Consider the following 27,384-nt stretch of genomic DNA (forward strand, 5'->3'; position numbering starts at 1 on the left):
ATCCAAGGATGGTGCAGTTACCCAAGTGGAATAACTACATGTCATGCATAGGATGACAACAGAAAAAAAAAGTTAGTTTGCAAATGACAATCATCATCAGGCACCGCAAAGAAACAGCTACACTATTTACTTTTGCAAAAATACTGGGTACTTTTCCGTTATCGGGACAACAACTGCAAAGCGCTACCCCGTGCACAAAATGATCGCACAGCTGTTACTGAGAATTTATATCTGCACTAAGCAGCACTCCGCAAAAACCTGACAACCTTTACATGTTTAGATGCGGTGTTAACTAGATGGAACACCATAAGTCAAGAGTTATTTGAGCCTTTGAATTCCATTTTCTGGATTCTTTTGTAATGCGTTGTCGTAGTTTGAACCTTTACTTATGATCTGCACTGCACCATGCGGACTAAGTGTTATAGTTTATTACACGTGTGAAGTTTGGAAGCTAACATACAGCAGTATGAACAAGTTAAGTTAAGTTAAGTTTGAACAGTCACCCACCTAGACATCTGAAACCACAGCTGAAAGGCAGCAGTTTAGTTTATAATGGATCATAGAATGCTGGCAGCCTTGAAACAATAATATCAAAGGATTAATGTGCCTCTATAAGTGGAAGCATTTGCACTAAGCAACTTTTTCACGATGACTATTCTTAGGTGAACATGTTAAGTGTGCAACATGGTCAAAACAGAATCCAAGGGAGAGAGGGCATTCAGAAGTGGTTTGCCTCACTGAAATGCATACAAATCGGAGTTTCAGGCTATGAGGCATTCAGGCAGAGAGGGAACTAATAAACAGATAAAGCAGGATCTCGTCCACCAAGAACAAATGGGTCGACTGACAACAAAGAGGACGCAAGCCTTTTTTTTTCTGGTAACCGTGTCAATAAAATTAGAGCTACAGAAAGCCTTGTTTTCCACCGTTGTAATCAAGCCAAGTTCATACTTACATATGGAAGATTAATAACATAGGCTAAGGAGATCATTGCGTGCGGGGGGTAGCGTTTCACTGCTGTTGCCCCGATAACGGAAAAGTACCAAATACTGTAAAGTAATAGTTCTAGGTTAAGCTTTAGTTTGTTCAACAGGCATTAATAACGACATATTAAAAATTCAAGAAGCGAAAACTTGCAAACAGGTGAAGGAAACAGGTCAAGGAAAGTAACTTGGTAAATTCACTTTTTGTGATGCAAACAACAAAAAGCATTCTGATATATGAACAGCAGTAGACATGATCAATAAGTGGTGAGAATAAACACTGAAATGGTGGTGTATTGAAGTTTGTGTGAACCTTCTGAAAAAAAACATTACTTGCTTAAATAAGCACATTCCCTTTAGTAAATTAAAAGTCAAAGCATCTTAAAGAAACAAGTACGTTACATATTTACACAGAGCTTTCTCTCATCTAGGCCCCAACGTCTGGATTTTTCACTTCCTAGCACCCTTATGTCATCTTCCCTACCCTTGATACCATCACTACTCACCTCAATCATCCATCTACTTCTGTTAACATATTTATCATGCGAAGTATTAAAGATTTTCTGGAGTACAGTCATGTTGTTTATGCCTTACATAGCTCATTGGACATCATTGTTCTGTTTTGCACTTCAACTCTGTTTATTACTGTACTTTGTTATACTCAAACTATTTTGGTAACCATGTTGTGAAAGAAAATGTGTTTCAGTGGTCCAGTTCAACTACCTGTTTCAATAAAAATAAATAAAAAGCCCACAGAAGCTCCATATGCTGAAGTGGAATGAGCCATAAGGCACTGCTGGGAAAGAAAGATTTTCCCTACTTGCTATAACAAAAGGAAATGTAATTAGCCAACCACCATAAGTGGGCCTATGTGGCAACTTTCCTGACAGATCTAATTTTGGCAAAGGATACCAAGAGATGACCACTGCCTGTATTCCAGCTAACCTTTTAGCACCCTCATGAGGGCTGCCAGGAGTTTCATGGCTAAGTTAAATAATATCAGTGTCACTGAGTACCCTCAAACTGTTCCTCGCTATAGATCCAATGGCTGGGGATAAACAGCACCACTTTACATCAGAGTATTGGTTAGATGAAAATCAAGACTTCAGGGAAACTGCTAATTCTTAGTATCATTTTCCAAAACAGAAGGCAGACCACTTGAGCTCCAAGGCCAATTTGCATTCACTAAAAAAGAGCACATTTGGATGGGGTACCCACTCAAAAGGCGAAAGCATGCTGGCAGTCTGACAGTGCATGCGAAGTATGACAAGGAGATAAAACCTGCCTGATCATCACACAGGAGACACCAGATGTGGCTTGACCCAGTTCACCTAAATCCAAGTATATAGTTTACAGTCAGTGCTTTATTAGGGACATGTTTGTAACTGCTGGCCATTTCAGATGATTTTCCCCCAGTTATACAACTGGGAATAACATCTTATTTCAATATGGGAAGACTCACTCTTCTCATGGACCCAAGAGAAGGCATCACACAACTCACTGGCCCCTGTGTAGCACTATTTTTGTACAATTTCACCCCCCACCTATAACGCACTCAGTTCTGGGACCTTTACAGACTTTAACTTACTAACTCTGTTTTATGACCTCTGCCTTGGTAATGGCAATGATTATTCAATAAACTGTGAGCAGGACACATATATTAAAGGAATATTTCCATTTTATCCATAGCTATCTAGCATTTCTTGATGGAATGACCACTTAAGCACTTCATACCAATAGTTTTGCTTGACATTTGCATCTATATGTCAATCCCTATAACCTTGTGCCAACATGGACTAACACTGCAAGCAAAGTTGATAAAAAAATGTAGAAACTGAACTGGACCTACTGTATCTAGTTCAGTGCATACTGCACTTTCTAGTTGCTTTTATTCTGTTAAAAGGGATCCATTTTCAGTGGTGCCTGGAGACTTCAATGCAAAAAAGGGCTACAAGAAACAAATGAAAGGATGGGACCAAGTGAAATGGGGTGGGGCTATAGTATGGTAATCAAAAAGCTCACAGTTACATATTAACATACACTCATAAGCTCTGCTAAGATGAATCAATAGCTGTTTAAATTGTAATCAAATTAAATCAGGGGCTAGTCAGTTTCATCCAGACAACCTCCATGCCCACCAAATTACAGCCAGTTTGAATGTATGCCCCCTAAATCCCCAAATGTAATCAAACGAGTAAACACCTGCCTAACATCTACAGTAATGCAGATCAACTTAATGGCATCAGCAGCATACAATGCAGCTCACTAAAAACCACAAAACACACACTTGACAGACAGATATGCCTATAAATTACAGCCACTCAAATGACTATGTACACCTCAGATGCTGGACATTAATCAAATAAATGAACACAGAAATAATGGCAACAATACCACAATTCAGCCTTCCACTGTCCGATGATGCACACTCACAAATATGTGTGCACACCCATTAGAACCAGTTTAGGACCACCCTTGTTTGTCTTTGGTCCTTTGCGACTACTATCACTCTTACAGACTGCTGCAGTGACTCAAGCTACTTAAGCTATACTGTCCATAGACCAATTGCCCATTGCCTCAGAGGAATAAAGCAGAAAACGTGTATATGCATACTAGATGAAGGATTATATGACTCTGCCACTATAAGCTTCAATAAATGTTAGTGTTAGATCTCCAAGATGCTTATAAACATCTTCCCATCCAAAGTAAGACTGAAGACTTCACAGGCTTGGAAGATAAAGGACTAAAGAGCTGAATTCTACCTGAAGGGCCACATAATCAACAATACGGCAAGGATCTACATCTACAGTGGACAACAGAACACCCTAGCAATAAATACGTTATTGATCTGACAATGCCCTGATGTAACATGAGTTAGTTAATTTCAGCACAAGTCCATATTCATATCAGCTTACAATGGACAGCTCCAAACTATTCAACCCCTTTCCCACATATACTTCAGTAGTGCTGAATCTTCGGTGGGTTAGTCACAACCAGATTGCTTGCCACCAAATATGTAATCCATATCTCCTGTACAGAAGACCAGCCCTATGTATCACACTGCAAGTTATATAAAATCATATACATGTGTAGTCCAACAGGTGCACCATATTTAAAAAAGTGAATTGCATTAACAAAAGATTATCATGCTTGTGTGTATTCCACTGTACATTCCTCCCTCAAAGACAAGTCTCTCCATTTTGGATTTCTTCCTTCTTTCCTCTCCCAGCAAGCTCCGTTCTCTTACTTCTTGCTATGACATCTCATATCACTGACAACCCACGCGTATATCACGAGTTCCCATTTCCAATGCAGTTCTTTGACTCTTCCTTTCCAGGGTTTAGCCTCATTAATGACTCTCTTCAAGATTGTTACACTGTTTAGGCCCAAGTCCCAGCTTTCATTTGCCCCTTCCTCTTTGCCACAATGTAATCTTTAACACCTCTACTGATTAGCTGCTGCATTTCTCTTCTAATCAATCAGTCTTTCCATCCTGTTTGGTGAAAAATTAAAATGCAATATGCAGTTACCACCTATTCTCAATGTGGACGTCCCCACTCCGAGCCAGTAATCAAGGAGCCTGAATCCTCATCAATGACACTGGAGAGGAGCAGTCACTTGGAACAAAAATGGATACACTCAGTAGTTCCATATGAAGACCTCTCTGCATCAAGCACAGTTTCCCTTAAGAGCACACAGAGTACACTCAGCCCTGGGATCTGGGTTTCACGGTCTCCCCCAGGTCCCCAGTAAGCCTCCCCAGTGGCACAGCTGCAGAGTTAAACCTGCAAAACCAAACCTGCTTTTGCATTTCAGTTTTTACAGGTTGCCCAAAAAGTAGGCCTCCTTCATAAAAGTGCATTAACAAAACCGGCCTTTTCATCTTCAGTTAACTGCAGACAGGCATGGCAAACATGGCATTCACCAGCTATGCAAAGGCCTGCTGCCCCAGCTAACCTACTCATGCTATTATAAGCCAAGTGCATGTTCAGACTGGATGTAGAACACAGAGCTTACATCTGGAATTTCAGCTTAGTTTTAATGGTCTCCATCTGGCAGCCTTTCCAGACTTAAGGAAGTTTGTTTGACTAGGTCCCTCTGGAGTCGCAGCATGTGTGTCATATAGTATGCAGTGCACACAGGGTACAGGAGAAGGATGTGTAAACTTGCTTCCCTAGCCTGTTCAACAAATGGGTCACTAATTAGTAGATGGACAGGGGCTAGGACCCGAGAAGGAATCTTCTTTAAAAGGCAACCACAGCAACACCACAGTCCACATTTATGTGCACTACTTAAGACATGCCCAGTCTTTAGGAGGGCAGAGAAAGTACAGTTTTGTACCTACCATAAATGTAGATGTTCGAGTGCTAATACAGCTGCAGTCATAACAGATGGGTTCTCCTGCCGTCAGGCGGGTCCTCGGTCGGCTGAATTCCAAAGTCTAGGTCCGGCGTCGGTTGTCGTTGCTTCTTCCCTGACGTCAGTGCGACAGGGGTATAAAGGAACCAGCCGACGCCATTTTCTTCAGTTTTTCTTGACCCAGATGTCAGGTGCCCCCAGAAGGAAGGCAATACATAAATTTGTGTAATAAAGCAATGCAATATAATCAAAATACAGTAGTTGCAAGCAAATACACCATAAATGAATACCCCAATCAGGTTGTATGAGGATGTGTTAGCTATAGGCCTGTCCCAAGAGGGGAAGGAGGGAGGGAAACCTGGACTGCAGCTGTATTAGCACTCGAACATCTACATTTATGGTAGGTACAAAACTGTACTATGTTCATCGTGCATACAGCTGCAGTCATAACAGATGGGTAGAATCCCAAAGCTAAGAAAGGGGTGGTAGGCACTAGGTGGAACTAGGAGAAGCCAGGATGCCTTGCAAGACTGCAGTGGCACAGCCTGCTCTAGTTTTGGAGTATAATGGTAGGTGGTAGTGCTTGGAGAAGGTATGCACAGAACTCCAAGTGGCTGCTTCCAAAATATCTTTGGTAGGAACTCCTCTGAGGAAAGCTGCAGAGGTAGCTGTGGCCCTTGTGGAGTGAGATCTGATGCCTGTAGGTACAGTTTTGCCATGAAAAGAATAGCAAAAGTGTATGCAGTGGGCTATCCATTTTGAGATTGTCTGTTTGAAAATTGGCTTTCCTTGAGCTCCTACAGCATAGGACACAAAGAGCTGTTCTGATTTTCTGAAAGGCTTTGTTCTGTCCAAATAATAACGCAGTTGTCTGTGGATGTCCAAGGAATGTAGTAATCTCTCCCCTTTGTTTTGAGGATTAGGATAAAAGGTAGGCAAGTGTATGGCCTGATTCAAAGCTACCCTGGATACCACTTTAGGCATAAAGGACGGGTTGGTTTGTAAGGAAACTCTGCCCTGATGGAAGATGATAAAAGGCTGCACAGCCATGAGAGCTTGTAGTTCTGAAACTCTACGAGCTGAGGTAATAGCCAGAAGGAAAGCTGTTTTCCAGGACAAATATTGCAAATCTAATGAGGCAGCTGGCTCAAAGGGAGGCAAGGTCAGTTTTTCCAGAATGAAATTGAGATCCCAAGCAGGTATTGGTTGTTTCCTTGGGGGGTCTTAGATTCTTAGCCCCTCTGAGGAACTGTCTTAAGAGAGGGTGAGAGAATAAGGGTGGATCAGTGTTGTATTCTGCAGAAATGGCTGAGGCATGGATTTTGATGGAGGAGAATGAAAGTCCACTGCTTAGCAGCTCAGCTAGATACTGTAGTATTTGAGGTAAATTCAGTTTTCCAGGATCCTGGCCGTTTTTCTCATTGCAGACACAAAACCGTTTCCATTTTGCAGAGTAAGCTTTTCTAGTTGACGGCCTTCTGGCCTCCAAAATGACATCCTGCACCTCCTTGGAGAGTAGGGTCTGTTGTGATGCTAAGGAATCTTCCATGCGGCTAGATTGAGTGTTTTTAGCTGGCTGTGAAGAGTTTTGAAGCTGTGCTGAGTCAGGAGAAGGGGCATTAGAGGCAGGGTCCATGGTGGGGAATGCGTCAGGCTCCTCAGGAGTGGGTACCAGTGTTGTCTTGGCCAGTCTGGAGCAATGAGAATCATCTTTGGTCTGTCTGCTCTGGTTTTCAATAGAACTTTGGGCAGCAGAAGAAGAGGTGGGAAGGCATAAACTGTCATTGATGTCCAACTGAAAGAGAGAGCGTCCACTCTCCAGGCCTTTGCATGGAAAATCCTTGAGCAGAATTTTGTCAATTGGTGATTTTTGTGGGAGGCAAAGAGATCTATGTCTGGCCTTCCCCATGCTTGGATTATTTCTGTAAAAGCTTTTGGATGCAACTTCCATTCGTGTGGATCTGTCATATTTCTGCTTAGGTTGTCTGCCAGCGTGCTTTCCTTGCCTGGCAAGTACTGTGCTTGTAGTTCGATTTGTAAGTCCATGGCCATCTTCCAAAGTGACATGGCCAGTCTGCATAGGGGGTATGAATGTGTTCCTCCCTGTTTGTTTATGTACCACATAACTGTGGTGTTGTCCGTTCTTATCAATAGTTGACCTGGTTGCAGAAGGTCCTTGAAAGCTATAATAGCATTTATTACTGCTAGCATTTCCTTTTGATTGATGTGAAGGTGCTTTTGGGACCATTTGCCCTGAATGCACCGATCTGTCATGTGCGCCCCCCAGGCGTAGTCTGAGGCGTCTGTTGTGATGACTTGATTTGCTTGAGTGGAAGACCTGTGTTTGTTTGGCATGCTTGAACCCACCACAGAAATTCCTTTTGTAGACATGGAATTAGTGGTATTATTGTTTCCAAACTGTGGCTGTGTTGAGACCATAGGTTTTTCAGGTACCATTGAAGTTTCCTCATATGCAGCTTTGCACATGGGATTAGTAAGATGCAAGATGCCATGAATCCCAGAGCCTGTAGGATTTTCCTTGCAGTCAGCCTGGTGCAATTTGCTAGTGCTCTGAAGTATTGAGTTAGTTGCCCCTGTTTCTCTGGCGTGAGGTAGGCCATCTGGGTGTTTGTGTCCAAGTTGGCACCCAGGAAAATTATCTTCCGAGTGGGTATTAGCCTTGATTTCTTTTTGTTGACTGTGTATCCCAGAGAGTTCAACAACATTATTACATAAGCCAGATGTTTCAGAAGAATGTGCTTGCTGTCCGCTTGGATCAGGCAGTCGTCCAAATAGGGATATATTTGTATCCCTTGAAGTCTGCAGTAGGCAATTACTGATGCCAGGTATTTCGTGAATACTCTGGGCGCAGTAGATAAGCCAAAGGGCAAGGCAGAGAATTGATAATGGGTTGAACCTGCAAGAAATCTGAGGTATCTTCTGCAATTTTGTCTGATTGGGACATGCAGGTATGCCTCCTTGAGGTCCAATGTTACCAGCCAAGACTTCTTGCCCAGCATGGGAAGAAGCTGCTGTAGAGTGAGCATCTTGAATTTTGGTACGAGTAGAAATGTGTTTAGGATGGATAGGTCCAAAATAGGTCTCCAATCTTTTCCCTTCCTTGGTACCAGGAATAGTCTGGAATAAAAACCTTGACCTTGTTCGTGCGTAGGTACCTCTTGAATAGCTTTCATGTCTATGAGATCTGTAATTTGCCTTTGTGCCTTTGCCCTTTGATTGTGAGGCAGGTTTGGCATGCCTCTCATTTTTGGAAGGGTGTGAAAATGGAATCTGTAGCCTCTGTTTATAATGTCCAGGATCCATTTGTCTTTTGTGACAATATGCCAATTTTTTGAAAATAATGCCAGCTTTCCTCCTAAGGGGGCTGCCATTTGAGTCTTGCTTGGCATGCAAAGGGGAAAGTCATTGGGCTTGCTTTCTGAATGATTGTGAGTTATCCTCACCACCTCTTTGTGTAGGAGCTTGCCATTGTCTGACTCTAAACGATCCTTGAGATTGTCCTCTGCCCCTTGGGCGCCTGTATCTGCCTCTTTGGGGTCTGTCCGTGGCTGGAAAGGACCAATTTTTGGAAGGCCAATTTCTACTGAAACGTGGGGGTTGTACCTGTAGAAAATCTTTCACAGTTTGCATTGATTTAGCCTTTTCCTCCATTTTCCTTAATACCTCCTCAGCATTAGCACCAAATAATACATCCTTTTGTCGAGGGGCATCTAGTAATTTAGCTTTAACATGATCAGGCAAGGTTTGTTCCTTGAGCCAGGCATGTCTACGTATGACTGATCCTGTAACAGCAGCTCTACATGACACCTCTAGAGCATCAAAACCACATTGTAAGGTATGCTTACCCACTTGTTCTGCACTATGCATCAAATCCTGCAACTCCTTCAAGTCTGGTTGTTCAGGTTGTGACATTTTACTTTTCAATTGTGATAACAAAAACTGTTGGTATTTTAGCATATGGAACTGACAGTTTAAGGCCCTCATGGTTAAGGTAGCCGAGGTATATACCTTTTTTCCCCACCTTTCTAAGGATCTGGAATCTCTCTCGGAAGGTAATGGATTTTTAGCAGTGGAGGCCTTAATTCCCTTGGGGCCCTGTGAGATGGTTTCTGGGTCAGCAGCATGGCTTTTGTATAGAAATTGGTGTGAGTCAGGAACCCTGTAGTACCTGTCAGGCTTGACTGGGGCTGGAGGCAGAGAGTCCGGGTTAAGGCAGGCCTCCGAGTAAACATCATCTAGTATGTCCAAGACAGGAGGTATAGCCAGAGGCCTGTGCTGAGGTAGCAAGAGAAATTCCCTAAGCCTTTTCTTGGAATCTGAATAATCTTAGCCTTCCCAGTGGAAGTGTTCCCTTAAGGTATGCAAAGTTTCCCCAAATGAGTAATCCTCTGGGGGGGATACAGAAGGAATGGACTCCTCCGCATCAGAGTCTTCAAAAGGGGAGTAAGAATGTTCCTGATCATCAGAGTGCTCTGAAATAATGGAGCCCTGATCAGAGGAGGGGATTCTTCCCCACTCTGGGCCTTTGTCCGGTGGGGGTTGAGAACCCCTGATAAGAGTAATTAAATCCTCAGCCATTTTAAGCATCTGTTTTTTAGGCATGGGGCCTGGAGATGGGCCCTGTGTAGCTTGTCTCTTAGAATGCATGGCTGCTTTAGACTTAGTGAAAGCCTTGATGGAAAAAGAAGAGGAAGGTCTGAAGACACCTTGAGTGGAGGTAGACCTGTCCACATTTTGAGGTTCAACGCCAAGAGTGGCTTCGGTATCTGTAGTCGGGGTGTGGGCCGAGGAGACTGCGACCTCGGGCACAGGAGACACCGCCAAAGAAGTGTCGTCAGTAGTCAGGGGCTGCGTAGGCACCTCGCTGAGAACCGGACCACTTGTAGTCGGCTTTGGCGTGGTGTCGGTAGAGGCCGCGGACCTCGTGTGTCGGTCCTTATCTTTGCGTTTTTTAGACAGAACTGGAGTCGGTGTATCCGACGACATAATATAGTTAAATGTTTTTCCAAAATAATGCTGGGCGAACTCCGCCCGACGCTTAATGGTGCATTTGTTGAACGTAGCACAAAAGCGACAGACCAAGACGTCGTGGTCTGGGCCTAAACAAGGTATACAGAGGGAATGGAAATCCTTATGCGGTATTTGCTTCCCACATGAAATACAATTATTAACTTTGTCTGACATTGGTCTGAGGCAAGAAAAGCTTCCCCAACGGGGTACTTAGCTTTCAAGAAGACTTCGGTTTCAAAATTTTCGTAATTTCAGGAGCTGGCCGACCGGCACTTGCGAACTGCTTCTGCTTCGGGCACAGCGCGGCAAGAAAGACTGAAGAAAATGGCGTCGGCTGGTTCCTTTATACCCCTGTCGCACTGACGTCAGGGAAGAAGCGACGACAACCGACGCTGGACCTAGACTTTGGAATTCAGCCGACCGAGGGCCCGCCTGACGGCAGGAGAACCCATCTGTTATGACTGCAGCTGTATGCACGAAGAACATCCTTGTCCTGTCTCTGACAGTGAAGTGACCATGATGGGTTCATCTGAGCTATTTGTGCCAACAGCGATATGGACCAATCAAAAAGAGGAGGAGGATATGGGAGACTGGAAGGCCTCCTCACAGATGAGCATAGGTGACAAATGGGTTTCTGGGGACCATCCTACCTTAGCTGTAATCATCTCAGTCACTCCCAAATTTGGAACCATATAGAGAGTAAAAATTAACTCATCATTATTAATGTCAGGGTGGCAGACTCTACTGGAGAGTCAATGTACTTCTTACACCATGGCTCACACTAGGTCTCAGAGTGGGACTATGACTCAGCTATGCCAGGTAAGCAAAGGCATTCCAGTCGTCTCTGCTCTGAATGACAGTTTGTTGATAATGCATGAACAGCAGGTCCCATGGTGGATGCTGTGATGATGTGAGGTATTGCCAGCTATGCCGGGAGAAGTAAGGCAGTACATGTGTAACATATGCCAGCATAGTTTGCTAGAGTTTTGTAAAGAATTATACTGATTTGTACAGGTGCTTGTACTGAAAATATACTTAAACAGAAGAGGTTAATATCAGTCCAGCTAACTTTGAAAAATAGTCGGAAATTAAAATTACCTGGTTTAAGCCATAAAGATTGTATCTTACAGGTCTAACTGCAGCCAGAGACGAAATGTCTGTGAGAAGCCTGGCTTAGTAGCTCTGTAGGAAGACTGGAAGTGTTAAAATTGTTTTACAGCTTTCAGATGCTGCAACATATCTTAGCAAAAATCTATGTGTGTGTGTATTATGACAAATGCGTGCAAGATCTTGGCTCAAGTTTCTAGTACAGGGGATAAGAGTGGGAACCATAGTCAGGTGACCAGATGTGATGTCATTCTATAGCAAGCACTGAAATATTTGAATATTAGTGAAATATGTCACTCAGCAGTCTGTGTGAAACCTGACAAGGAAGACCACTCACCCACATCATCTTGCCTTGCTCTAGTAAGTGAACTAGGGAGCAGCAATTCTTTAATCAGTCAGGAAAATATAGAGAGATTAGTTAAGTACTGTTTTTCTGTATCTGTGTGAATCCTTCCATCTATGTTACATTTAATATTTCCTGTGATTGAAACTCTGGTGTTTACTGTGAATAGATATTCAGTATTTTCACATTCTTTTATTATTTAGCATTAAATATATTTAAAAACGTTTCATTGTGGTTGTTTTTTTAAGGAATATTTTAACCTTTCCTCACTTACATTTATTTGATGACACTGTGGCCACTCCTGAAAGTCTTGCTGTTTGGTCAGCATTACCATTGGTATTAGTATTAATTCCATGCAGTATAACTGGATACCCTGTTAAGAGCCTTAGAGTAGCTGGCTGGTGGCAGTGGAAAGTACAGTTTTGTACCTACCATAAATGTAGATGTTCGAGTGTAAACACTGCTGCAGTCATTACACTTGGGTTATCCTGCCGTCAGGCGGTTCCCCAGTTGGTCTGAGTTCCAAAGTCTTGGTTGGCGTCGGTTGCTGTCGCCTCTTCCCTGACGTCAGTGCGGCAGGGGTATACAAGATGCAGCCGACGCCATTTTCTTGAGTTTTTCTTGCCCCAGATGTCAGGTGCCCCCAAATAGGTAGGCAATTCAAATTGCTAGTAAAATATATAAAAGAAAAGCAAAGAACCATTTTTAATTACCAGCAAATACTCCCCATAGGTAATAAAGGGTAGAAGCCCTAGGAACGTACCAGAAAGTAAGAGGGGTAGGAGGGAGGGTAACCTGGACTGCAGCAGTGTTTACACTCGAACATCTACATTTATGGTAGGTACAAAACTGTACTATGTTCATCATGTTACACTGCTGCAGTCATTACACTTGGGTAGAATCCCAAAGCTGAGGTAGGGAGGCTGGATCTACAAGACCCTGCAGCACAGCAGTGGTGAAGCCAGCTCTGGATTTGGAGTATAAAGGCAAATGGTAATGTTTGGTGAAGGCATGCACAGAACTCCATGTTGCTGCTTCCAAAATATCCTTGGTAGGCACTCCTCTGAGGTAGGCAGTTGAAGTGGCTGTTGCCCTGGTGGAGTGAGATCTAATGCTGCTAGGTACAGGTTTCCCATGGTGGGTATAGCAGAAACGTATACAGTGTGCTATCCATTTTGAAACAGACTGCTTTGAAATGGCTTTTCCCTGTGCTCCTGCAGCGTATGCTACCAATAATTGCTCTGATTTTCTGAAAGCTTTGGTTTTGTCCAAGTAGAAGCGTAACTGCCTGTGAATGTCCAAAGAATGTAGTAGTCTCTCCCCTTTGTTCTGTGGTTTTGGATAAAAAGTTGGCAAGTGAATACTTTGGTTTAGAGCCACACTTGATACCACCTTTGGCATGAATGTAGGGTTAGTTCTTAAGGACACCCTGTCCTGGTGGAAGATGAGGAAAGGTTCCACTGCCATTAGTGCCTGTAATTCTGAAACTCTTCGTGCTGATGTTATTGCCAGTAGCAGAGCAGTCTTCCAGGAGATGTATTTTAATTCTGCTGCGTTAGCTGGCTCAAAAGGAGGTAAAGTTAATTTTTCCAACACAAACTTGAGGTCCCAAGTTGGTGTAGGTGCTCTACGGGGCGGTCTCATGTTTTTAGCTCCTCTGAGGTACTGTTTGAGCAAAGGATTAGAAAAAAATGGTGGATCCGTGTTGTAATGAGCAGAAATGGCTGAGGCGTGGATTTTGATGGATGAGAAGGAGAGGCCCTTGTCCAGCACCTCAGTTAAGTATTGAAGTATCTGAGGAATGTTTGGGACAAGAGGGTCAAGGCTGTGCGCTTGGTTCCAGGCACAGAATCTCTTCCATTTATCCGAGTAGGCTTTCCTGGTGCTAGGCCTTCTGGCCTCCAGAAAGACATCCATAACAGCTTTGGAGAGAGGCAATGCTTGCTTGGCAAAGGAATTTTCTATGCAGCTAGATTTAAGGTCTTTAGCTGGCTGTGAAGTATCTGACTGTTGTGCTGTGTCAACAACTGTGGGATTTGAGGCAAAATCCAGGGTGGTTCTTGTGCTAAGTTCTTTAAGATTGCACCCATGGCCAGTCTGGTGCAATCAGGATCATCTTTGGCTCTTCCTGCCTGGCTTTTATGAGTACCTTTGGAAGGAGAGGTAAAGGAGGGAAGGCGTATACTTGTAGCTTTTTCCAGCTGAATGAGAGGGCATCCACTTTCCATGCTTGTGGATGGTAGCTCCTTGTGCAGAATTTCTGTAATTGGCAGTTCATTAGGGATGCAAACAGATCTATGTCCGGTCTCCACCATTTTTGTGTTATCGTTCTGAATATTTTTGGGCTCAATTCTCATTCGTGGGGATCCATGATGTTTCTGCTTAGGTCATCTGCCAGTGTGTTTTTCTCTCCTGGCAGGAATTGTGCTTGCAGATGAACTTGGTAGTTTAAAGCTGTGTTCCACAAGGTCATGGCTTGTCTGCAGAGGGGGTATGAGTGTGTGCCCCCTTGCTTGTTTATGTACCACATAACTGTGGTGTTGTCTGTCTTTACTAGTAATTGTCCTGGATGCAGCAGGTCCTTGAAGGATATAATTGCATTTTGTACAGCTAGCATCTCTTTTTGATTGATGTGGAGATGTCTTTGCTCTGTGGGCCACTCGCCCTGAATACATTTTCCTGCCATGTGTGCTCCCCAGGCGTAATCCGATGCATCTGTTGTCAGTGTTTGCCTGGCTGTGGGTTGAGTAAAAGGCTGTCCCTTGTTGAGGTGACAAGCTTGAGCCCACCATCGAAACTCCTGTTGAAGGCAAGGAATTAGTGGTATAACTGTTTCCAAACTTTGACAGTGTTGAGACCATACACTCTTTAGGTACCATTGTAGTTTCCTCATATGCAGTCTGGCATATGGAATTAGAAGTATGCAAGATGCCATGTAGCCCAAGGCCTGCAGAATTTTTCTTGCAGGGAGTTTGGTCTTTGTTGCCATTAAATGAAAATATTGAGTCAGTTGTCCTTGCTTGTCTGGCGTGAGATAAGCCATCTGGGCCGTTGTGTTCAAGCTGGCACCCAGGAATATTATCTGTTGTGAGGGCACTAGTTTTGATTTCTTTTCATTTAGTGTGTACCCCAGGCAACTTAATAACTTTTTTACGTACACCAGATGCTTTAGAAGAATGGCCTTGCTCTCTGCTTGAATCAGGCAGTCGTCCAGGTATGGATAAATTTGAATTCCTTTTTGCCTGCAAAATGCAATTACTGGTGCCAGGCACTTTGTGAAGACCCTGGGCGCAGTAGATAAGCCAAAGGGCAGTGCAGAGAATTGATAGTGCATTGAACCAGCTAGAAAGCTGAGGTATCTTCTGCAGTTTTGTCTGATAGGGACATGCAGGCATGCCTCTTTGAGGTCCAAAGTCACGAGCCAAGCTTTCTTGCCCAGCATGGGAAGAAGCTGCTGTAGTGTCAACATTTTGAATTTCGGAACATCCAGGTAAGTGTTCAGAGAAGAAAGGTCCAGAATGGGTCTCTAGGCTTTGTCCTTTCTGGGAACCAGAAAGAGTCTTGAGTAAAATCCTTGTCCTTGCTCTTGTGGTGGTACCTTTTGAATAGCTCTCATGTCCATGAGTGCTGTAATTTGTTTTTGAGCCTCTGCCCATTGATTTGGTGGCAGATTTGGCGTTCCTTTTAACCTCGGCAGTGTGTGAAAGTGGAACCTGTAACCTTGAGATATAATGTTGAGAACCCATTTGTCTTTGGTGATGCAATGCCAATTGTGATAGAAAAGTGCCAGTTTTCCTCCTAATGGGGCTGCCAATAGAGAGCTGTTTGGCAGCTGTAGTGGAAAGTCATTGAGGCTGTTTTTTATAAGGTTGAGGCCTGTCTTGCCCTTCTTTCTGGCCTGGTGTACCCCACTGTCGAGATCTGTAGGGGCCTTGTGCCTGACCTCTACCTCTTGGACGTCTATATCTGCCCCTTTGAGGTCTGTGACTGGAAAGGACCAATTCTTTGTTGGCCAATTTCTGCTAAAATGAGGAGGCTGAACCTGTAAGAAATCTTTCACAGTTTGCATAGATTTTGCCTTATCCTCCATCTTTTTTAATACCTCCTCTGCCTTAACTCCTAACAACACATTCCGCTGCAAAGGTGCATCCAATAATTTGGCCTTAACATGATCTGGTAGCATATGTTCTTTTAACCAAGCATGCCTTCTAATAACAGAGCCTGTAACTGCTGCTCTACAGCAGGCCTCTAAGGAATCAAACCCACATTGCAAAGTATGTTTTCCCACTTGTTCAGCTGCATGCAATAAATCCTGCATTTCTTTCAAATTAGGAGGATCTGAATCTGGAAGCATCTTTTGTTTCAACTGGGACATTAGAAATTGCTGATATTTTAGCATGTGAAACTGGCAATTCAAGGCTCTCATTGCTAAAGTTGCAGACGTATATACTTTCTTTCCCCATCTGTCATCTCTGTCAGAGGGAACTGGGTTTTTAGCTGATGAGGCCTTAATCCCTTTGGGTCCCTGAGAAATAGTTTCAGGGTCAGCAACAGGGCTTTTGTACAGAAATTTGTGAGAGTCAGGGACTCTATTATATCTATCAGGTTTAACAAGGGCAGGGGGTAAGGAGTCAGGGTTTAAGCTGGATTCAGTGTACACATCATCCACAATATCTAAAACTGGTGGGATAGCAAGGGGTCTGTGTTGAGGCAATAAAAGGAAGTCTCTGAGCCTTTTCTTGGATTCTGAGTAATCCTGGCCTTCCCAGTGGAAATGTTCCCTCATGGTATGTAAGGTCTCCCCAAAGGAGTAGCCCTCAGGCGGAGAGGCTGATGGAATTGATTCCTCAGCATCAGAATCCTCATAAGGGGGTAAGGAATATCCTAGGTCCGAGGATGAGTCAGAGGAAATGGACACCTGGTCGGAAGATTCATAGTCTGCATCTTGTCTGGGCCTTTTATCAGGAGGGGGATGGGACCCCCTGATCAGGATGATAAGGTCTTCGGCCACTTTTAGCATTTGTTTCTTAGGCATGGAAGCCTGTTCTGGAGATTGCTGTGTCTGTTTCTTTGCTTTTAAGGGGGGCTTAGACTTAACAGAGGGTTTAATGGTTAACTGGGCAGGTCTGAAAACACCCTCTGTAGCTGTGGATTGCTCAGCTACCTCGGTTCCCTCTGTAGGGTTAAGTTCGGTAATCTGAATACCTAGTGCGTCCGAAGGCCCAGCCAGCTCCACGTAGGAGTCGGAGGCGGTCTGTGGTTCTGTGGAAGCGGTCGTCAGGGGCTACGTAGGTGCCTCGCTGAAAGCCGGAGAACCGGCGACCGGCCTAGAAGAGGCCTCGTCGTCAGTTTTGGGCCTCGGATGCCTGTCTTTGCGCTTTTTATATATTCCACTCGTCAGAAGTTCCGACAGCATGGTGTAATTGAATTTTCTGCCAAAATAATGTCGGGCAAAATCAAACCGACGTTTAATATTGCGCTTGTTAAACCTAGCACAAAACCGACAACCAGTGACATCGTGGTCTGGGCCTAGGCATGGAATACAATAGGAGTGGAAATCCTTACGAGGTATTTGCTTCCCGCAAGAAATACAGTTATTAACGTTTACTGACATCGGTCTGAGGCAAGAAAAAGTTTCCCCAACGGGGTACTTAGCTTTTTTAGAAGACTTTGGTTCTGGATTCGGAATGAAAATTTCAGAAGTCGGCCGCCCGGCACTTGTGAACTGCTTCTGCTTCGGGCACCGCACTGCAAGAAAGACTGAAGAAAATGGCGTCGGCTGCATCTTCTATACCCCTGCCGCACTGCCGTCAGGGAAGAGGCGACAGCAACCGATGCCAGACCAAGACTTTGGAACTCAGGCCGACTGGGGAACCGCCTGACGGCAGGATAACCCAAGTGTAATGACTGCAGCAGTGTAACACAATGAACATCTACCTTATAACCTGGGCAGAGTGGTACAGCGAGTAATCTGTGCCAGCCTTTCCCAGAGGTGTGTGTGTGTATGTGTCAGCTACTTGGAAGAGGGACAAAGAGCTCCTTAGTGGTCAGTGTGAATTCTTGTTTGGGGCCTGGAAAGAGAGAGAAAGTCCAGCCCCAGCACAGGTGCGCTCATAAGGGAAACTGTGCTTGGTGCAGACAGCTGCATCTGAAACTACTGTGCTTATCCATTTTTGTTCCAAGTGAACGTCCTCCACAGGTATCAGTGGTGAGGATTGAGGATCCTTGATTACTGGTCCAGAGAAGGTACATCACAGATGCTATGAAAGGGGTGCATGCCACTGCAGGAAAGCCATCACTGAAGGAGCCAGGACCAAAAGATTAGACCCCTGAGGTTAACCTTAGGTCAGGGACAAGCCTGGCCTCAAAACTGGAGGATGGCACAGCAGCTGACATTGCATTTGATGTTAACGGCCCAAATGCTGTTGGCCAAAAGGTCAGCTTAAGGTAAAGGATGGTCAGGCCTACAGGTATCAGGACTAAACTAGACTCCCAAGGATCAAACACAAAGACCAAAGTGCTCCCCAACACCAAAGATTCCAATACTGGAAAACCTCAGTACAGATGGCACCACAGATGGAGAAAGTCAACATTGAGGGCTGCAGTTCCAAGACTGATGCCACAGCTGACCTCAATGACTCATGGAAGCATCACTGATAGGGCAATTAATGACATAATTGGAAAAGCAACACAAAAGGGCCCCAGTGAGGAAATTCTAGACCAAGCAGTAGAGAAGATTAGCAAGAAAGGCACACAACTTACCCAGAGGTTAATTAGGGATACATCCTGAAACCAAATACATATCAGACAAGAAGGTCTGCCATATTATACTGCAGTCAACGGACAGAAATGGAGCTTACTATCCTGGATGAGTGGGGTCATGGAGATCTAAGCTCTGGCAGCAAAGCTACAGAAGACACACTGCTTGGATGGTGGAGAGCAGCTGGAGAATTCTTGAGACAGGCAATCTGGCAGGGTGGCAGAATCCCCAAACTTGGGCTTCTTATGAGGAACAGAAATATCCTGCTCATGAAGCAAGGAATTATTCTGGGCTTACATCACTTGTTTTTTCCAGCTTACAAAAAGAAGAAATGGGAGAACCAGACACTGGTGGAGAGTGGTTTTTGGTTAACCAATTCATTGGTGGAGAGTGGTTCTAGGAAATGGGAGGTCGCTACTGTGTCAGCCTGAGAAACAGGGGTACTTTGAGCACTTTTAGCTTCAAACTATTCCTGCATGCCTTGCCTCACCATACTTGGAAAAATGTACCTCTGAGACGCAACATATTCTGTGGTGAAAATTCCCTGACAAGATGAGTGCACCTCCATTAGAATTCTCCACTCATATTCTTTATCATTATGCAGTGCAACCAAACTAGAAGAAAAACAGAAGGAAGGAAGTCATAGAAAGCCGAATCAGAAAACTCTAAAGAAACAACTAACTATATAATATCCAACAGCTATATTAACAGTTAACAACTAACCACATAATATCCAACAGCTATATTAACAGTTAACAATCAAAATCATAATGTGGCTATGTAGGATCACAACTTCGGTCAATATAAAAAGAAAACAAACTCTTGTTCAGTTAATAGAAAGAAGCCCAGCAAACTAACAATACCGTCAAGAAGAGAGCAAATAGTGCAAGACCAAAGGTAGGAGGCAAGCAGCATATCTGTTAAGCATACTACTTGCTCAAATGTATGTTGTGGTTTGTCTTTCGGCTTTTCCCAGTAAGGGGTCGCCACAGCGGAACTCCGGTCAGCTAAGGATTGTCAGTAGATTTTTACAAAACGCCGAGGTGCCAGCTCGACGCCCAACCTTCAACAAAGGCATGCCTATTTACGCACGTATGTCTTTCGAACGCTTCCCAACCGTGGGGAGGACATGCAGACTCCACACTGAAGGCACTCCCAAGCCCAGCCGAGAACCGAACGGGAGAACCTCTTGCTGTGAGTTAACAACGCTACCGCCGTACCACTGCGGCAACATGTTCAAATGTACAATGGTGAGAATTTCCCAGACATGATAAAGCCTCATTAAGTTATTAGAAAACAGAAATCTAAATCTAAAAATCAACAGTATCTAAAGCACTGAATACTGTAAAATGGATAAAGAAATGAAAGCTGGATCTTTAGAAAAGGGAATGAGCACATTACATAGCAATAAATGGAACTTGTGGGAATAATAAATGCAGAATAATGTTCCTGAGGAGCAGGAGTAATGCTTAAGGGAGGGCAGGAATTAAGCAATTTATGAAATGATGGACTAAGTGGGTAAAACTGCCTTCCAGTTTATAGCCTGCTACAGACCACCCTCCCAAACCCAGGAACCCCACTCGGCCTTCCTGAGAACACTGGAAAATATGAAGGTCTCTCCAAACACCATTATATTGGGCGACTTCAACTACCCAAACATAGACTGGGAGCATTACTCTAGCTCCAACACCCTAGCCCAAAGGTTCCTAGAATTTATAAACTCAAACGCTATGGAACAACTTGTTACCACTCCCACAAGAGGGGAAAACATACTGGACCTGATCATCACCAACATGGGGACTCTATGCTCCAGACCAGAAGTGTATCCCTCACTGGTAAGATCAGACCATAAACTAATCTCACTGGATATTCAAATCCCGACCCCACTCCTTCCAAGAAAACCACAGTGAAAAACTTCTCTAAAGCAAATATCACACTCCTCAAAACCGAGGTGGAATCCTTCAAAGCCCCCGGGCCTGTGGAAAATATGGCCCAGACTGCAGAATCCTTTATAAACGCATTCTATGAACACCTTCAGGAATGCATGGATCATGTGATCCCAAATAAAACCAAGACCCAATCCTCCAAAGGCAGGCGTCCTGTCTGGTGGACCCCAGCCATAAACAAACTATACAATAGAAGGAGGAAGCTACTAAATGATAGAGCAAAATCCCAAAAGGGAAGGCATCACTGATCAGTATTAGCAAAAACTACGGGCACTCATAAAATTGTCTAAGGCCAGCTTGACAGAAAAATTGCACAGGACACTAAGGATAATCACAAGGCTTTCTTTAGTTATGTTAGGAACCTGGGTGGTAATTCCCAGATATGCTCAGAATTAGTCCAAAATGACAAAAAATACACTGAACCCACAGACATTGCCAACATCCTAGCTGACAGGTTCAGCGCAATCCCCCACCAAAAGGGCAAATATCTATCCCAGCAGAGTGCTGCCCCTGACATCTCAGATGCTCAGGTAAGAGCCGCCTCTCCAAAGCAAAAACACAGCATCAATGGGACCAGACGGTGTCCCGGCTGCGTCCTACATGAACTCCAAGAAGAGCTAAACCCAAACATAAAACTACTGTTCAATCTCAGCCTTACTACAGGATATGTGCACAAAGAGTGGCGTACAGCAACAGTGGTCCCTCTCCATGAAGGTGGTACCTCAACGGATCCTGGAAACTATCGCCCCATAAGCCTGACTAGCTTGGTCTGCAAAGCTATGGAAAGGATCATCATGGACCTCATAAATAAAGATATTGGGGACCTACAGACACTGGATCCTACCCAGTTTGGTTTTGTTAAGGGCAGATCCTGCCTCTTAAACCTGGTTGATTTCTTTGAAACAGTCACCAAGGCCATTGACGAGGGGAAGGTGGTCCACACAGCCTACCCGGACCTCGCAAAAGCCTTTGATACAATACCCCACTCGGGCATTATAGATAAGCTCACCAGCTTAAATATAAACCCCTATGTCACTAGATGGATTGCAAACTGGCTCAAGGACAGAACCCACATGGTTAGAATTGCTGGAGCCATGTCAGACTCCAAACCAGTTACAAGTGGTGTCCCACAAGGCTCAGTCCTGGGACCTCTCTTGTTCGGTATATATTTCTCGGAGGTACAGGCCAACACGGAAGGACTGTGGCTGACCAAGTTCGCAGATGACTGCAAACTGGGCACCATAATCGACTCTCCAGCCAACACAAGCATCCTCCAAAAGGGCCTCATAGAAACAGACAACTGGTGCCAGAGCCATGGCCTCAAGCTAAATGCCAAAAGTGTATAGTCATCCCCTTTGGCAAAAACAAAGTGCCCACAAATTACCACATAGGTGGTAATCCATTAAGTACAGAAGAAGTAATTAGGGACCTGGGGACCCAAGTTGATAGCAATCTCTCATTTGACAACCACGTGGCCAAAGTGGTTAGAAAAACATTTTACATAGCCCACCTAATCATGAAGGGATTCACATCTAGATCAGGGAGGTCATCGTGCCTCTTTACTCATCCCTCATGAGGCCCATAATTGAGTACAATGCCCCTTTGGGATGTACCTTACCAGACACCTGCAGCAACTGGAAAGACCCCAAAAGTACCTCACCAAGAGGATCAAAGGGCTCAAACAGATGCCATATGCTGCCCAGTTAAAGAAACTCCAGCTCTACTCAGTGGCATACCGCCTGTTCAGAGGCGATCTGTGCCTGATGTATAAAGCCATGTCCAACCTGGAATTAATGGACATGCTGCACCTCAGAAAATCCAAATCCCATCGAGCTACGCGCTCGAGAGACTTGAACCTCAGCACTGAAATAAATAGGACATGCTGGAGGGACAGATTCATAACCCAGAGGCTCCTTTCACTCTGGAATAAAATCCCAGTCCAGGTTAGGCAGAGTCCCTCATTGACTCTCTTCAAGAGGAATCTTGATGAGTGGATGGGAGATCGTAGGTTTACCGCGGGTATCACTTCTGTGTCACTGTTAGACAGAGGCACAGTATACTAACCTCGAAAAACGGCATAGCAAAATAAATTTAAAATGGGTGGCGAAAGCCAGACACATTCTGGCTAGGCTTATAAATGCCCTAGGGCAGATAGCCTAGTATGAACCTATGAACCTAAATGAAAGTTGTTATAAAGAAATAAAACATCTGTACAGAATAATGCATATAAATGCATTTTTTCTTTTCTATTAATATTTGTCTTAAATGACCATTCAATAAAGGTGTTCAAAAATGCACAATTTTGAAAACAAGAATTGGGACATCCTGTCCTGAATGCTGAAAACTGAAACAGGAAAGGAAAAAAAAAGTGACAAAACAGGGAAATTCAATATAGCTAACACAAACTTTTTTACAGTGTGCTCATCGTGCCATGATGTGCACATGGGCGCAAACAGTTTTAGATTCAGTAAACCCCATGTAGTGGCGTGCAAGCACTCCCAAACAGAGAAATTTCTGTACAATGCAAATTTTGGCTTACGTAGCTGAATTTCATGCAAATCAGCCAGGTGGAGCAATCCAACAAGACGTAATGTGACTCCTTGTCTGTGTCAGTAGTGTATGTGGTAATTCCATGTACAGGAGTCTACCATGAAAGAAGGGGATGTAAAGTCCACAAACAAGGACATAATTAACCTGAAAAAGCAAGATCACATACATAAATGTGCAAAATATACATTGTGGATGCCTGGAAATGGTAGGAATTTTTTTTTAATGATGTCTGCATGTTTGCGCTATGCCCTGCATTGCCCAAACATGCTTACCATAATAAAAACTGTAAAATAACACTTGTATACATCAGACAGATGTACTACAAGACCTTGTCTCAGGTCTGTACAATGGCAAATTTGTGCTACCACCTAGCTTACATGGCTATGAACCATGTAGTTTCCAGGCTGTCAGCACGAATGTTATACAAATGAGAGGTAAATGCCCTGGATTTGTTGAATTGCTAAAGAGAGCAACTGTGTCCGCATATCTACTTTGTGTAGGCTCCTACACAGTGTTCATATTCCCACTGGATGTAGATGACACTGGGGGGGCGTCATGTTACTTTTAGGATTTTTTGTGCTCAGTGCGCCGTTTGCTGCAAATGGTTTGGGCATAGCTTAGCATGTTTGTATGACCAGACAACCCACATCACAGTCATGTAGCCAGCTATGAATGAAAAACAGATATATTTAATTAATATATAGTTTTGTATAAGCTATGCTGCACAACGCTGTGCATAGCTCCACGCCTCTCAAAGTAAGGCCTTTAAATCATGTCAATTATATCTTAAGCAGGTGAACTGCATCTTAATTAGCCAATCCCACATGGTGGGCCTAGACCACAACTGTATAAAGTATGCATACACCCTACATTCTGATTTTCCCTCAATACTCAACCACTGGAGTACAGACTTGGAAATTTTAACTGAGATAATGCTAGGGGCTGCTGCAGCTATTCTACCTCTGTATGTGCCAGATGCTGCAGTCAATGCTGCTGGTGCTGCCGACAATCCGCCTAGGCTGAGGAGAAGAGTGTGTCCAGACCCAGGGTAACCTTGCAGGAGCTACATGAGCTGGAGACTGTACAGGGTGGACAGGGACATATTACAAGAACTCAGTGAGCTCTGCCACCCTCAACTCAGAGCCAGAGCTAACAGAGGGGAACCCATCCCAGTGGAAACTAAGGTATGTGTAGCCCTTGGGATACTAGCTATAGACACTTTTCAAAGACCAACTGGGAACATGATGGGGGTGTCACAAGGATCTGCATCCAGGATACTCCACCAATTCCTGGATACTATGCTCCCACATCCCAGCTAGCACATATCTTTTCCCCTTTACCCTGAGGTGAGGGCCAGCAATGTGCAACACTTCTACCATGTAGCACACTAATCTAAAGTACTGGGTACCATAGATTGCACTCTTGTGTACATCAAGGCACCACCTGGTGAGCAGGGTAGAATCTATTTTAACCACAAGGGATACCACGCCAACTGCCAAGTTGTGTGCAATGCCCATGGGATTATCATGAATATGGGTGCCGGCAACCCTGTCAGTTATCACGACTCCCATATCTGGCACACATCACAGCTCTAACAGAGGTTTGCTAGGACAGACAAACCACAGGACCATTTACTGGGGGATGATGGCACCCATCAGAAATGCACACATACCCACAGAAGAATGCCATAATAAGGCACACGCACAAACTGGGATCATCATAGAACATGTGTTTGGGCTTCTGAAATCACGGTTCTGGTGCCTCGATATATCTGGTGGAGCCCTGCAGTATACTCCAACCACATGTGCACAGATATTCACAGTACCTGCTATGCTACACAATCTGATCCTGCAGAAACAGCTGCAGCAAGATCAGAAAATGGAAGGGATACACAGTCCCCTACCAGTGCCTAGGTCACCACAGCCACAGTCCCAGAAGGACTCTAAGGAGGAACTCCCTGCTGATGTCCCTGTAGGCAGACACAGACATGTTCTGTTTGCCCTGGCTTTGGCAAAGAGAGAATGCATAGCACATTCGCTGACAACCTAGGGACCAATACTTTACTCCTACATATATTAAAATTGATGCCAGCCAACTCACACAACTGGTACCTATCCATGTATTGTCTGTGTGCGGCTTGCATCAGACATTGTCAGCCCTGAACTACAGTTGTGTCAGCTGCTGCATTTGCAAGGCAAGTCTGTAACCTACACAGTAGTCTAGTAGATTATTATGGTATGTCATTGTAGCTATGGACCAGGTACATTATGCAAGTAACTACAGTGGGCTATTTGGACAGAAATGGCATCCACATGGGACTACAGACACACATTCCACTATCATGTTACCATTTGTAATCAGTAGGTCTCATGCATGGAATACTCATGCAGTACTACTGCAACAGATTACTGGTACATCATTCACAGGAGATGTTAGAATGTGAGGTTAAATGACAGACTAGTCTGTATCCTAGCAGAACATGGGTTTTTGTTCCACCACCCATCAAAAAACCAGTGTCCCCTTGTAACTGCCATAACATAACTCATATACGTTATACGAGCATTTCACACAGTATGCCACACAATCTCAGGACAGTAATACTGAATTTGATCTTGCCTTGTATGTGTTACATAAATGAGGAACAGCAATGTACATATTTATGCAGGTGATTGTGTGATGAATGATCCCCTTTCTGTCAAGCAGCTTCTGTGGCTCAAAAGAGTAAGGCAGTTAGCTTGGGTGATGGTGTTCAGTGTTCCAATCTAGAGATATCCATATATTCTGCATGTGAAGTAGTAATAAGCAGTGTTTTAAGGATTGTGACTCTGTGCGTGCTATACTAACATTAAACACTTGCGCGTTGTGCCTCATATCGAAGACCTATTTAAAAAGTCTTAGCCAATTTGCACGAAGCGCAGCAGTGCAGAAACAGGTTCAGAGTTCACACTGTGTAACAAACATAATCCCGGCCTGGAGTACAGCTAGGTGTGGGCTGGAGTCATTTTATGGAAAAATAAAAAGTATCTAATGTAAGCAATGCACCTCCCATTTGCGCACTGCTTAGCAATGCGCAAACAATCCAAAAATACGCCCATACACTTAGTTAAGCAGAGTGCAAATCCATTTTTCCTCACGCATTTTAAAAAATTATATACATCTCATATACACACACATATACACATATATATCTACACACACACATATATATATATTTATATAAAAACATGTGTGTGTGTGTATGTCTGTATTGCCCTACATACCCAGATCATGGAAAGTAAAGCTGCACTATGACACATCTACTGTTGTTCAAAGGATCAAAAGTAAGGGCTCAACATTATATAATGCACTTACAAAAATGTGGAAGTGCATAGAATAACATGTGTTGCATTTGAAGGACTACTTGGGACATCTGAAGTTCAGATTTCTGACCGTCTTCTCTCACGTCATGTGTAAATGATAACACATTTGACAGCAAACCACAACTTAGTGTGAAAAACACAAATATGAGTCAAACCTGTGTACTTGCTGCAAACATCTGGAGTCATACCACATCTCCCTAAGAGAGGATGTGGAAACCTTGAAAATGTATGGTGCAGTACATGAATATGTATGTATATTGTGAAACCATATCTTTGCATCTACGGCAGCTACAACACCCACATTCACTACAGCACCCCGTATCTACTGGATTTCACCACACATACAACAACTTAACAAGTAGTGTAATGTATCATGTTGTGTGCTCACTCACTGACACGGCTTTTGCTACAGGCTTGCCCATCCAAATGCAAACTGACATATATGTTCAAAATGGGTATTGTTGACACACAGCTAGGCTTTAAAACAGTTTTCCGACTGCTAGGCTACTATCTGCAGATGACGGCAAGAAGCAATATGACTATGCAGGCCTCCCAAGCTGTTCAACACAGGGCTTATGTCCTTTAGGATTAGTTCACCTGCAGTCATTTACAAAGCAGACGTGAGGCGTAGCATGTGCATTTAGTATTGTGATCTGTAGTCTGCAAGACTAGACAGGTAGGGGTTCTAATCTCACTCCAGCCCACCTGGTATGTACGCGTGTGTGTGCGTGTAGCTCCCCAAAGAGCAAGAGTGAATCCCACACTGACTTCCAAACTGGCACTGGTTTGCACTTTTTGGCCCTTGCAGTTGATGCAGGCCTCCAAACTCTTGTCCTCTATATGGCCTGTTGATGTCATCTACCATAACATTACCTAAAGCCATGTTAACATCAGACATGAGCCATGGAGCGTGTGTTAAGTACTGTGATCTGTAGTGTGTAAAACT

General features: G+C 43.9%; 1 protein-coding gene across 1 annotated transcript in view; it reads right to left on the reverse strand.

Annotated features, from left to right (window-relative positions):
* CCDC22 (coiled-coil domain containing 22) overlaps positions 1 to 27,384 on the reverse strand; it is a 645,106-nt gene that overhangs the window by 586,550 nt on the left and 31,172 nt on the right. The gene's annotated exons all lie outside the window — the stretch shown is intronic.

The sequence above is a fragment of the Protopterus annectens genome, chromosome 8.part0 (assembly GCF_019279795.1).
Source record: "Protopterus annectens isolate FY-2018-M chromosome 8.part0, PAN1.0, whole genome shotgun sequence".
Classification (NCBI taxonomy): domain Eukaryota; kingdom Metazoa; phylum Chordata; order Ceratodontiformes; family Protopteridae; genus Protopterus; species Protopterus annectens.